At 37.9% G+C, this 11,807-nt stretch overlaps 1 protein-coding gene across 1 annotated transcript in view; it reads left to right on the top strand.

Annotated features, from left to right (window-relative positions):
- The first annotated feature begins 1,767 nt into the window (after positions 1-1,767).
- LOC124161083 (phospholipid-transporting ATPase IF-like) overlaps positions 1,768-11,807 on the top strand; it is a 143,726-nt gene continuing 133,686 nt past the window's right edge. The window contains exon 1 of the mRNA XM_046537267.1: positions 1,768-2,192. The gene's annotated coding sequence lies outside the window, so the exon portion shown is untranslated. The remainder of the gene's footprint in view (positions 2,193-11,807) is intronic.

Below are 11,807 nucleotides of genomic sequence, written 5' to 3'. Positions count from 1 at the left end.
TTAAAAATGTTGAATTTTACGGCCTTCTGAGGGATATTTTGTTAATCCTCACACTATTCTATAAGCAATATTAATCCAATTAAGTAAAATAGAATTAACTTAAAAAATTCTCTGAGCTGTGGGGGGTGGGTTTATCCCCCAAAACCCCCCCCTCGCCACAAACATTATAATTTCGGGACGTCTGTGGGCCCCCTGGGCAACTTGCCTCATGGGGGCTCCAAGAAATAGGTTTTGTGCTTTATACTTGAATCCTATGTTGATGAGAGGAGAGCATAACGACCGCTCCTAGCCGAAAGTTGTACCTCAAAAAATCACTCAATTCAGCCATATAATTGGGTAGTTTCCTTCATCAAAGAAAACGAAAGGCATTGATTGCGATTCGTCACCCACCATTAGTGTATTCATAATATACAAATTATTTGGTTTTAGAAATACCGGTTTAGACGAATGGCAAGGGTCAATGTTATCCTCATTTGAAAAAGGCCAGATTGGCGCCCATGCGATTCCACTCCACGTGACGTCACAGGGACCTAGTTTCTATACGAGTAGATAGGAGTTTTACATCGTCAGAGGTTACAAATGCATGCATGAGGCACAGACCTCAGGGAAACATGTCTTAATAATCACCTATTAAAACTGGCTAAGGTCGGAAAGTCTTCTTCGTTTGATAAGGTATTAATAATCCTTATTTAAGCCAAGCGCTACCAGCTAGCATGGTTCTCTGGGTTCTCTGCTACCTGATAGCATCCTGCGTCGTATCAGCGCTCAGAGCCTCACCCCAAGGTCACCTCACTTGCGGCAGCGGGAACCAGAACGACGTCACACGGAGTTTTCCCGGCATTCATACTTACCCGTCGCGTTTTCGCGCGCTTGAAAAGTTTCACTTTTCATTTAATCGCGAAAAATAGATATCGTCATTTAAAAATCTACAAGCGTGAAATACGTACTCAAGGAGTAATAATCTTTCGATTTAGGCAATAAAAAAATAATAGGAAACCACCTTATTGAGGGCGTGAGAGGCCAAGGGGTACAAGTGATTTTTTTCTCAACAGAGTTAGGTAAAGTTAATTGTTAGAAGAAATGCACAAAAATTGATTGCCAAGGGATACGAGTGAGTCTCAGTGGAAAAGTGGAAAATCAAATACACTATATCAAGTATCTGACTCATCTCGTTTGTTTTCTATGCCTAATTTCTTAAGTAATAATAATAATAATAATAATAATAATAATGTCGTCTTTATTTAACAAGTGAATTTAGGACTAGATAGTCCTCTCTTACAATTAACTTGTCTGACAATCACATGACAAGTAACGGTGTATAGAAAAATGAAATCACTTGCACTCCTTGGCTTCCAAACCACTCAGTTGTGTTTGAAATCGTATACCGTCTTCAATAGTATTCTGATAAACGATTATATTGACGAAATTCCAGATTCTATTCTACGGCTCAAATTTTACACGTACGATTTTCTGGATTAGAAATTCAAGATACGCCCGAATGGAATGCTTTTCTTTTTTGAGGGACAACTTTGAGTTAAGAAAGAGGGTCGTGCCGAAAGGTTCAACCTGCTCCAGCGCGCTCTCCGTGATCGTCTCCTCGCGGTCCACAACAGAGAGAAAAAAATAATATAAAAAAAGAAGACGAGAGGGACAACAAACAAGACCCGTCTCCGCGCATGCGCACTGCGATCAAGCAGAAGGAAACTGAAAGGTGTGTCCTCGCGCGCGAGACGGACTTTACGGATGGAGGCGGGAGACTTTCAATCCTTGCAAGTGGGCACAAACAGTGACTCGTTAGCCTGTGTCCCGGTTGGAAGTGAGGGCGATTGACTTCCTGCGCGGCTTTGGTCTTCGGTTATCTCTTGCGGTTCCTCGGGTGTTGGAGAAATCCCTGCCCCGAAATAAAGAAGTGGCGATAAACTTCCTCCAGATCGAGGACAGCATTCTCGTCAGTGTGTGAAATATTTTAAACAAGTGAACATAGCTCGAAAATTTTGGGTGGCAAAACGTTTTAAATACCCCAGTGTCCTGACCGGCTTGCCAAAAAAAGTACTTTCCCCAAGACGTGGAATGTAATACAGAATCATCGGTGATCAACAATCAACCCCGAGGATTATTATTATAAGGGAGGAGACTGTTTGAGAAGAATAATCTACGGATACTGAAGGCACGAGTGGTCAATCATACTGAACGTAAGTCTATCTTTTTGATTTCGGCGGCATTCGCCTCATGCACATTGCTGAGTTTGCGCGGAACGCAAGTGGGCCTCCGCGAGCGGTCTTCCGAAATGCCTTTTGGAGTGGCGGTAGGGAGACGTTTAAGTTTTCCTGGATATCAGACAATTACTTATACCACTTATTTTTTATCAGAGCGCGACCCGGGTTTCAATGAATTACCATCATCATCAGGCGCTCATTATGATAAATAAATCATAATTAGCGCCTTATTAACCTTATAATGGAATACCACAAAGTAAATCAAGATTTAGTGAATTTTGTTAGGGAGACATTTATTCATTTATTTGCCTTTTTAAAAATAATAAATGAAGATGAAGGAAAAATAGATACTAAAGTGTTGCACACGTCAGACCATTTTCCTCAGCCAAGCATCAAAATCAAATTAATCAGCCTCAGCAGTGTTTTGCTAATTTGCTAAAATGCTAATTTTCAGTGAGAAAAATCGTAATTCAGATATTTAAAGAAACATTTAATGATAAAAATTAATTTTTTAGTGCGTGAGTAAGCACCTGAGTACTTAATAACCCTTTCACTGATTATTAAATTTGGAGTAGAAAATGCATTTAAATATACATACGCACTTAAGGCAACTACCCAAAAATCATAATGACCCTAGTACCCAGGACTAACGCGGCTATCATAGTCCCCAGATCATGGAAAAAACCCGAAAGGTAAAGCAGCAAAAGTTTCTTTAGATAGGAATTTTATCAGAGGTGGATGCCGGGTATTAATGATGTATTTATATTTAAATGAAAAAGGAAAAAGTCCTTTTGAGGACAAGAAAATGACCATTTATTCATTTTTTTATTTACATCTGCAAAGATTGAAAAAGACTCCTCTGGAAAAATAAGGGTATTCAGTCAAAAACGCGTTCGTTTTGGGTACCTAATTTTCCCAGGCCGGGAGTAAATACTCATTTGTTAACGCTCGACCGACTGGTAATTCGTTTAATCCACATAATTAGGTATATGATTGAGAAGACGAAGGACGAGAGAAAACGTATGATATCGCAACATTAAAATAACCATCATCTCGTATCCCTGTTGTTCAATACTATAACAGATTCTATCAGGAAACGTGGTTCATGTCCGGAATCGGATAATGAAATTTCGCCGCCCCTAATGGCTTGTTCTCAGCCTCGATTGCGAAGAGTCGCGGAAACACTATCATAGCCTCTTTGTAGATGTGATTACCCTTATCGCGTCGCCCTGTAACCGGAAGGGAAGAGCTTCGTGCGCAGTAAAAGGAAACGGCTCGGGCGTCACTAAAACAACACTAAAGGAGGTGTCCCATGACTGTAGAGTAAACGACAACGTCAGCTAGAATTCATACTAACAGTGAGACGTAGGGCGGGACTCAAAAGCCGCACCTCAGGTTGGCTATCAAGAGAGAATCTGGGAGCTATATTCCTGTGAATGGTATCTCTAAATTTTCAATTAGAAATGCTTCTAATCACAAAAGTCGAATTTGATTCACTGCACCTCAAATAAACCTGCACATTTTCGAAATTTAAATAATAAGGGTATTTCACCTCAATTCAATCAATGTGCACTGTAAATGCAATTGATACTCTTATAATTATCAATACAATTGCTAAATTTAGGATTAGAAATACCTCTAATCACGAGAGTTATATTTGATGCACTGCACCTTCAAATAAACCCAAACATTTTCCAACTTTACATGATAAGAGATTTCACCTCTGTTAATCAATTCAATTCAATTAATACTTACTATAAGTTCGATTGATTCTATTAAAACTATAACCTTAAAAATATACATATTACAGGAAACAAATATTCATAGCATAGATTACATAAACTAAGGATTAAAAATAAGAAATAGTTAGACTCAAAAATAGGAGCTATGTCTCCTACGTAAAGGGTTGACATTTATGAAATAAACAGCTTTCCAAAATTCTATTTTTCTCTGGCTGTCGTAACTTCTTTTCCTTATTTTTATTTTGAATGACCATAAAAAAGTACAAAGCAAGGTACGTGAAGGAATTAAATAGGAAGTAGGGAAAACACTAAACGGGAAAATAACAGTGGTAAACTGTAATGCGGTTCAGATAACATTCACGTCACAAGGAGAAACACAAGGGATAGATTACTACAAGGAAATTATGAAGTGGGCCAGGGATGACGGAGTGAGGTGACGAATGGTAATATTATTGACATGGTGCTCCAAAAGTACGCAAAGAATATAATGAGGGTTAATAGAAGAACTAATGTGGATGAAGGGTTTATGATACGCTGCGGTGGAGCTAAGATTAGGGGATTAGAGCGTGGAGAGAAAGAGAAGGAAACAAATAGAATATGAGCAAGATAAAACATATTAGAAGTTTGAAAGTATATCAAATATTGAAAATGTGTGCAGTCTATCTAAAAGATTTAGGGAAGATTAAAAAAAAATAGAATTAAAAAAATTCTCCATAAATCCATCAATAATTTGGTTAGAAACTGCAATAAAACTAATGCAAGCAATTTTTGGCTTGGAATATACCCAATACCCACATTAAAATTATGAAGTACCCTCTGTTGGCAAATTTGGAGGAAGTTTTGATTTAAATAAGCTAAATTTTGGTAATGTTATAAAGGATTTTATATACTAGTAATATATTCGCCACTAAAATCACATTTAAATTGATAGATGCTATTAATCAAGGTAGAAATTATTCACTCATCCAATTATTATTAAATAAATTATCCATAAATATTCTCAATAAATTATCCAATTATCACTCATTTTAAGATTATTATACGAGTTCTAAAGGCTGCCAATTTTAAGTACACTTTTGCGCAATAGGCAACGATTTTTTCACACCCTGGTGTTAAGGATTGGTAGAAGCTACTAAACTAAACATTAGGCAAACATTAAGAAAAGTTGTCACCCACATTCAATGACGAGTTACAACCATAAAGTTGCAACCCACTTTTCACCATAATGACGTCATTAGAATCCCGTTTCATTCACTCGTTAAGGGAAAAAAATTCACTGAGGTAGGGAACCACTCATTGTCAGAAGGGAGTAAACAACAATGAACCAAGAGAGGTGACTCGCAAGACCTATGAGTGACGAAGAAGTGGTTACGTGCTCAGTATAATCTCGAGACGTCATCAACTAGTCTGCTAAAGGGTTAATACCATCGATTTTTCGTCTCAAATAGCTACAGAAGTGGTTGGCAAATGGAAAAATGAAAAAAATACAGGTCTTCTTATTTTTCAAACCCTATCACTATCGACATTAAAGTTGGTGAAAATTGAGAAAGTCAAAGAGAAATCAAAAGAAGAGATCTAAAATTTGAAATTGGAATTAAATTAAATTGAATTTAATGATAGATTACTCGAAATGGACGCAACCTTCAAACAATCTCTCTCTACATCTAAATTTACACAGTGCCCCGCAAGCTGCCTCAATGGGCTTGTGGCGGTATTAGGACACTAGCCGTTGCATATAAAAGGAAATGCTCAAATAAAAGTACACCTAGAACTGATTTAAGTCCTTCATCTTGCAAAAACGAAATCCCATACCACATATGGAATTATATTTACATGATAGAATCAAATTTCAGCATATTTTATTTTACACTAGCTTTATGCTTAAATCATAAGTATAATAATTGCTATTGAAACGTATAATGCAACTCTGAAATTAATGTGATTTGAAGGGAGAACTTGGGTGGGATCAAAATTAGTGTACAACGGGCGGCCAGTTTATTAGTGAGCATTATCAGTTAAATAAGCTCTTCAATATTCTATTTTATTTTCTCCTTTCAGTTCATGAAATCTATTATATCCCTTCCTTTTGTAAGCTGCATTTAATTCCTCTTTCTTTTACAATGGCCTTTGTCTTACGTCGCCTCTTCCTAATTTCCTCCTTTCCTCTTCTTCCCTCCTTTAGCGACGACCTCACACACAGAATTCTAGTTTTCAAGCCATAAAACGCAGAAAAGTTACTGTTATAGCTGCTCGGAAGTCGAGCATTTCCACACAGCATTTATAAGTCACTAGCAACCTTGAGTGTTTTTTTTCTAAACTGCGCATCCCAGGATTTTAGGGAAGTGACGTCAGGTCATCTCCTCTCGGGTATAAAAAATAAAATCTAGGGCAACATATAGCGACGCGAAATATTTAGAGGATTTTTAAGCGACTTGAAATATGAAAGACTAAAAAAGTTTTAAGAAAGATCCTCGTCGACAAATGTTATCATAACCTCGACCCGCCAGGGATCAGTCATTAATAACGTGGGTAATGTTTGTTAAAACAGCAACGTCTACAATTTTTTATTGTCCGCTGTAATTTTCATTGAGTCAGTGGCGTAACTAGGAATATCCTTTGGGGATGGTGAGGGGTCTCTGGGGGGGGGGGGGGGTGAGGGAGGGTGAGTGGGGGCTACCCCCCTGGAAACACGGAGTTTAGGAAACATTTGGAACATTAACATGCCTGAAAATGCATTTACATCATTTTGGCACTTAAAATTTAACTTTAAGCAGATGAAGTTTTTATATATCAAATCCAGGAAATATTTTTAAATTATTTTTTCATTTCTCTGAGGCTTTGGGGGGATACGTCCCCTCATCCCCCCGTTGTTAATCCACTGCATTTAATAGTAAACTCTTTTTATTTCTGCAGCCCAAAAGTAGAGGATTTATCTCTTCTATCCTCTATATCATTTCTACTGTATAGATACCTTTTTCTCAACTTATACGCAACCAAACTCTACAAATGAGGTACCAAAATGCACAGAATTTATCAGAGAACATGCGATGGCATATCTTACTTCCTAAATATTGCTATTGTGTCCTAAAATTGGTTTTCAAATAAAAAAATGTTAAAAAAAATAAATAAAACCAAAAACCGATAAATGTTCCTGACGTTAACGGCGCACAAACTGATACATTTGTTCATTTTCAACAATATCTCGCATTCTTCAAATAACTTTTATCAAAATGCGGCTGATTCCACATTCAAGTCTCCTGTTGATACGTAAGTATGTGCGTTTAACAGAGGATAGTGTAATTACTTCCAATGTTGTGTTTAAAGAGGTCCTCTGACCTCAATTTGTACATGAACATTCCAATTAAATTTGTACATAAGACCCTGCTTTTTTTTCTACACTTTAAAATTAGAAACGCGCCTATCCCTCTGTGGACCTGCATTGAAAAGAGCGGGGGAAGCCCGCTGGGAGCGGGCGCAGCACGCTTGTAGTAATTAATACCCCAACGAGACAGTGCATTTTTTCACAAGTAACGTAGGATGAATCTAAATTAGCCTATCGATTAGATGTATATTTTAAGTGGTGTAGGATTACAGCCAATTAATAATTTCAGTAAAGGATACCTATTTTATCATTTTGGATTCCCAGTATCTTAAAATAAACCTCCACATCTTCCATTTTATACTCATGAAATCTATTTTGCTCTTTACACTCCCGTGCTCATCTCAAAACCCTAACTCAACAATGATCCTCATCATCTTGTGCCGCATTACTAACTAGGGTACTTTCTCACACTCCGCCAATAATTTCCATTAGGGACTTCCTCCTCCATCAAACCGTGCCCAAAAATTTTCTTAAAATGCGACGGATGAAATGAACTACATTTTATTTTTTGCTGCAGCTCAAAAAGTCGAGGATTTCTCAACAGTAATTAATACCAGTCCGAGACAGCACATTTTTTTTGACAACCGCGCGGCAGAAGGATTCCTGGGGAATAATCTCAGTTCATCTGTTCGCAAGGGACAAAAAATCAGTCCCAGAGCAAATATGAACTTAGGAAAATATGTAGTTAAACTTTTTACTTGAGAATCGAGGAGAAAACAGTTCAGGGAGACTCTCAGTAGCAGGGGATAGAATAAGGACGGCCTGCCAAGTACCTGCAATGAATTTTCAAATTAATCTTCGATAAAACAACATTTATTGCATTTTTTTCTAGTGCAATTCTAAAGAAGATTAACAATTATCAAATAGATCGACTGATTAAGAAATCAAGAGGAAAGAATAGGAACTAAAGGAAATCTTTTGGAAGCTATTAGTGCAAGACGGGACCATTCAATTGGACGTAACATGAGACATAATGATCTGATAAAGGCGAGCATCGAAAACCTAGGCAATGAAAAGAATGGCAAAGGATGGCCTCTAATAAATTTTAACACTAACAGAGAAAATGAAAGATGAATAAACGGTAATAAATACGAGCATATACACATTTTATACGATAAATGAGTTGAAAGTACAGCTACAATAAGTAAAGCTCAGGACTTCTGACCGATGATAGTAATTATGGAGATGAGAGTGGAGATAAGAGGAAAAGATAAGGCATAATTAATCTTTAGACTAATTTACACTTCGATTTACTCACAAGCAGCGCTAACTCTTGATTTCCTTCTGCTCTGATGGGCCCTAAGTATTCCTAAATATTAGCCAACTCCGCTCACGAAGCTCAGTTCTGTCCACCCATTTCCGTTTTCATTCATGAAACCTCTTCACCCTTCAATGCCTACCTTAGGTTCTCCACTCTGCGATGGACCTCTTCATCTCGTAAAACCTCACTACATACTCGTTCCACAAACTCTTTCTAATCGATATCACGTGCTTAGGCTTCACTTGGTGGAACGACATATCTAATGTGCTAAATGAATCACTTAGCAATGTCGCACAAAAACTTTTATTGCTCCGACCCAGGGTTTATGTGATTCTTTTATTATTACTAAATGGTTCTTTCTGATCCCGCAAACAACTCTCGCAGTTACATCATATAATTTTTTACATGCCTATTCTGAGCTTTAATATATTGTCTAACCAAATTATGATCTTAATGGACAATTTCAAGAACAATAAATTATATTATTATTTTTTTCACCACACCAATTTTGCCGGTTTTAGGAGAGGTACGGGTTACACCAAGCACTCTCGTCTTTATATTCTGAATTTAAAAGTTTTCTGAGAGTTCGAAAAGTATTTAAAATTCCTGCTTTTTATATCGTAAGGAACAGGTTTTTCGGTATTTAATATTTTTTAGACCTTGATGCATTGGTGCATTGTTATTATTATTACTATTATTATGATTATTACCCAAGATTTAAATTAATAACTTCTTGTTCGAGTTGGTAGGCACTCTGAGAGAAAAGAAATTATATTTATGGTGATCAAGACCAGAACCTAACCTTTTTCAAATGAAATTTCTATGGTACAAGTACAAGTACATGGTACAAGTACGAAGTACAGACCATTCACCGTTGCAGCATATAGGAAGACGATGGTTTTCTGCGCAGCATTTAAAACTCTCCCGAGACCTTGCGTGGTTTTTTTCACAACCACACAGGCCAGGATTTCAAAGGAGTGACGTCAGGTCATCTTCTCCGAGAATGCCGCGGGGCGGCCAGAAAGAAAACGGGAATTAGACTGACTGAGTGAGTAGGGTGTAGCGTGGCTAAAGGTTGTCTGGTTAGTTCACCCTCACTATGGAAGGCGGGCAGTGGCGGCTTGCCCATAAGGACTCTCGGACGCCGCCCCTCCCAAATATTTGAAAAAGTAAAAAAAATAAATATCCATTAATTTATAATTAAACATCTAATTAATCAAAGTGTTTTTTCAGTCCCATACATCGAAAGTATTGGAAAAACACGAAAAGAAATGGCGCGAGAAGTTCGTATTTGTAGCCGTGGGGCGCTGGCCAGAACGTCCCAATCCATCCCCATGCAGTTATATGGAGAGTGGTAGTGGTGGGGGCCGCTGGTGCTATGACGCGTCTAACGTTGTGTCTTATGGAGGTCTTGGGACGTCGTCCGAGAATGCGCAGAGCGACGTGTGAGTTGATATCGCTGCGCAGGCCGGCGGGCGTATAAACTGGCGTCTACTTGGTGCTGCCACAGAAAAGGGACGTACGGAATCAGAATGGTCACTGTACTGGGTGTAGTTATACGATTTTAATTTTTAATTACTGGTAAGTATTGATACAGAAAATAAATTATCTCATTATACTTGCGTTTTTGGGTGTATGAATTCCGGAACACATAAAATCCAACCAGTTAAAGGCCGTATTGACGTAGGAAAACTATTCTCGAGTATTTGCCACAGTTCCGTTATGATTACGAATTTCAAGAACCTTGGGGAAACTAATGTTATAATGTTTAGGCCTGAACAATGTATTCATATCTTCCCGATGATTAGAAATGCGGTACCTATTTTTCAGATAAATTTATCAAAAGACCTGCAGTATTAGGAAAAATCAGTTAACATTCCCCACTGATTTATAATTTAAGAAATAGGTGCGTGCGTGATAGGGTGAAGGATTAAACATGATTTAACCCGTAAAACGTGACTTTAAATAGAGTCATTCAATGAATGTCAAGAAGTTTCGCGTACAATGCACCTTTTGTGTGTAGGTTCATCATTTTTCTAGCCGTCCTTGTTGTATTAGTTCATGTTCACCTAATTCCTCAGTGGCAGAGCGGTAGCTGTCTGACGGAAAATGTCCACTTGGGTCTGATTTAAGTGGCTTCGAAGAGTTCATATCAGTGCGGAGATCCTTACAGCTCTTATTTGTGGTTCAGAGCCGTCTTCTTTTACGATCTAGAATTTATTTTCTATTATATCATGGCAATGATTTCGAAGACATGGTTATTCCAAGTGCGACCCGTTGGCGTTTCGTGTGTTTGCCACATATGAATCTTAGACTCAAGGAGATGGTGCGTGACGTCTTTTGTTTGCTTGAGTGCCTTTGCTGACCTTAAATTCGTCCCTCAGCTGAATCATCATTTGTGGACCACGACTTCTATCTCCCTTGAGTCTTCCTTATAGTAACGCAAGACTCTCCTTAAGAACGGAGTGAAATGAGTTCAGACATCATTTTTGAGGAGTTAACTGTGCTTAATTGCCGATTAAGAAGTTTCTTAGTGCTAAGTGTACATTCAAGAAGACAATTTTGAATTAATCAACAGTGCTCGTTTTTGTTTTAGGGAAATATAGGGAAAAATTGTCCCCAAATCTGTGTCCTGGCACCTTGTTCTTTTTGGTCGTATTTTTCGTCGGCTCATTTTGTGTCGTCCCTTGTTTATTTATAGACTAGCGCCCTTGCTATGTGTTCAATCGGAAAGAAATGGTTGTCCGGCGCTGATTTCAACGAACGTGTAATTGATCACTTTGCTGGACAAAAGGAAAGAAGGATGGACTTGTGCAATATAACTAAAGGCATGTGAGTATTTCAGATTTTGTTAAAAATGTGTGAGAAATATTTAATTATTGATTTTAAATCATACTGTATTCAAGAAGCAACGCGAACACCGCAATCAAAGTTTACATCTACAATAGCAAAGCGCGCGCATTCTAGTAGTGTTTGTTGCCTAGTGGAAGTCAGTGACACTCCCCTCCCTCCTCAGGTGTTACAAGTGTCATTGCTACCTAAATCTTTGCAAATGTCGAATAGATTTGACAAATAACGCATTATGATTGCAAAACGAACAACATAAGTGTATTGCGGGCATATCCGCACGAAGAATGTAGGCGCTAAAACCTAAAGTTACGTATTTTCGTTTGTATTTGCAAAATATCGCAGCAATTATATTTTTA

Source organism: Ischnura elegans, chromosome 6, assembly GCF_921293095.1.
Source record: "Ischnura elegans chromosome 6, ioIscEleg1.1, whole genome shotgun sequence".
Classification (NCBI taxonomy): Eukaryota; Metazoa; Arthropoda; class Insecta; order Odonata; family Coenagrionidae; genus Ischnura; species Ischnura elegans.
Note: the sequence above shows the minus strand (reverse complement) of the source record. Positions and strands in the feature narration are given on the sequence as shown.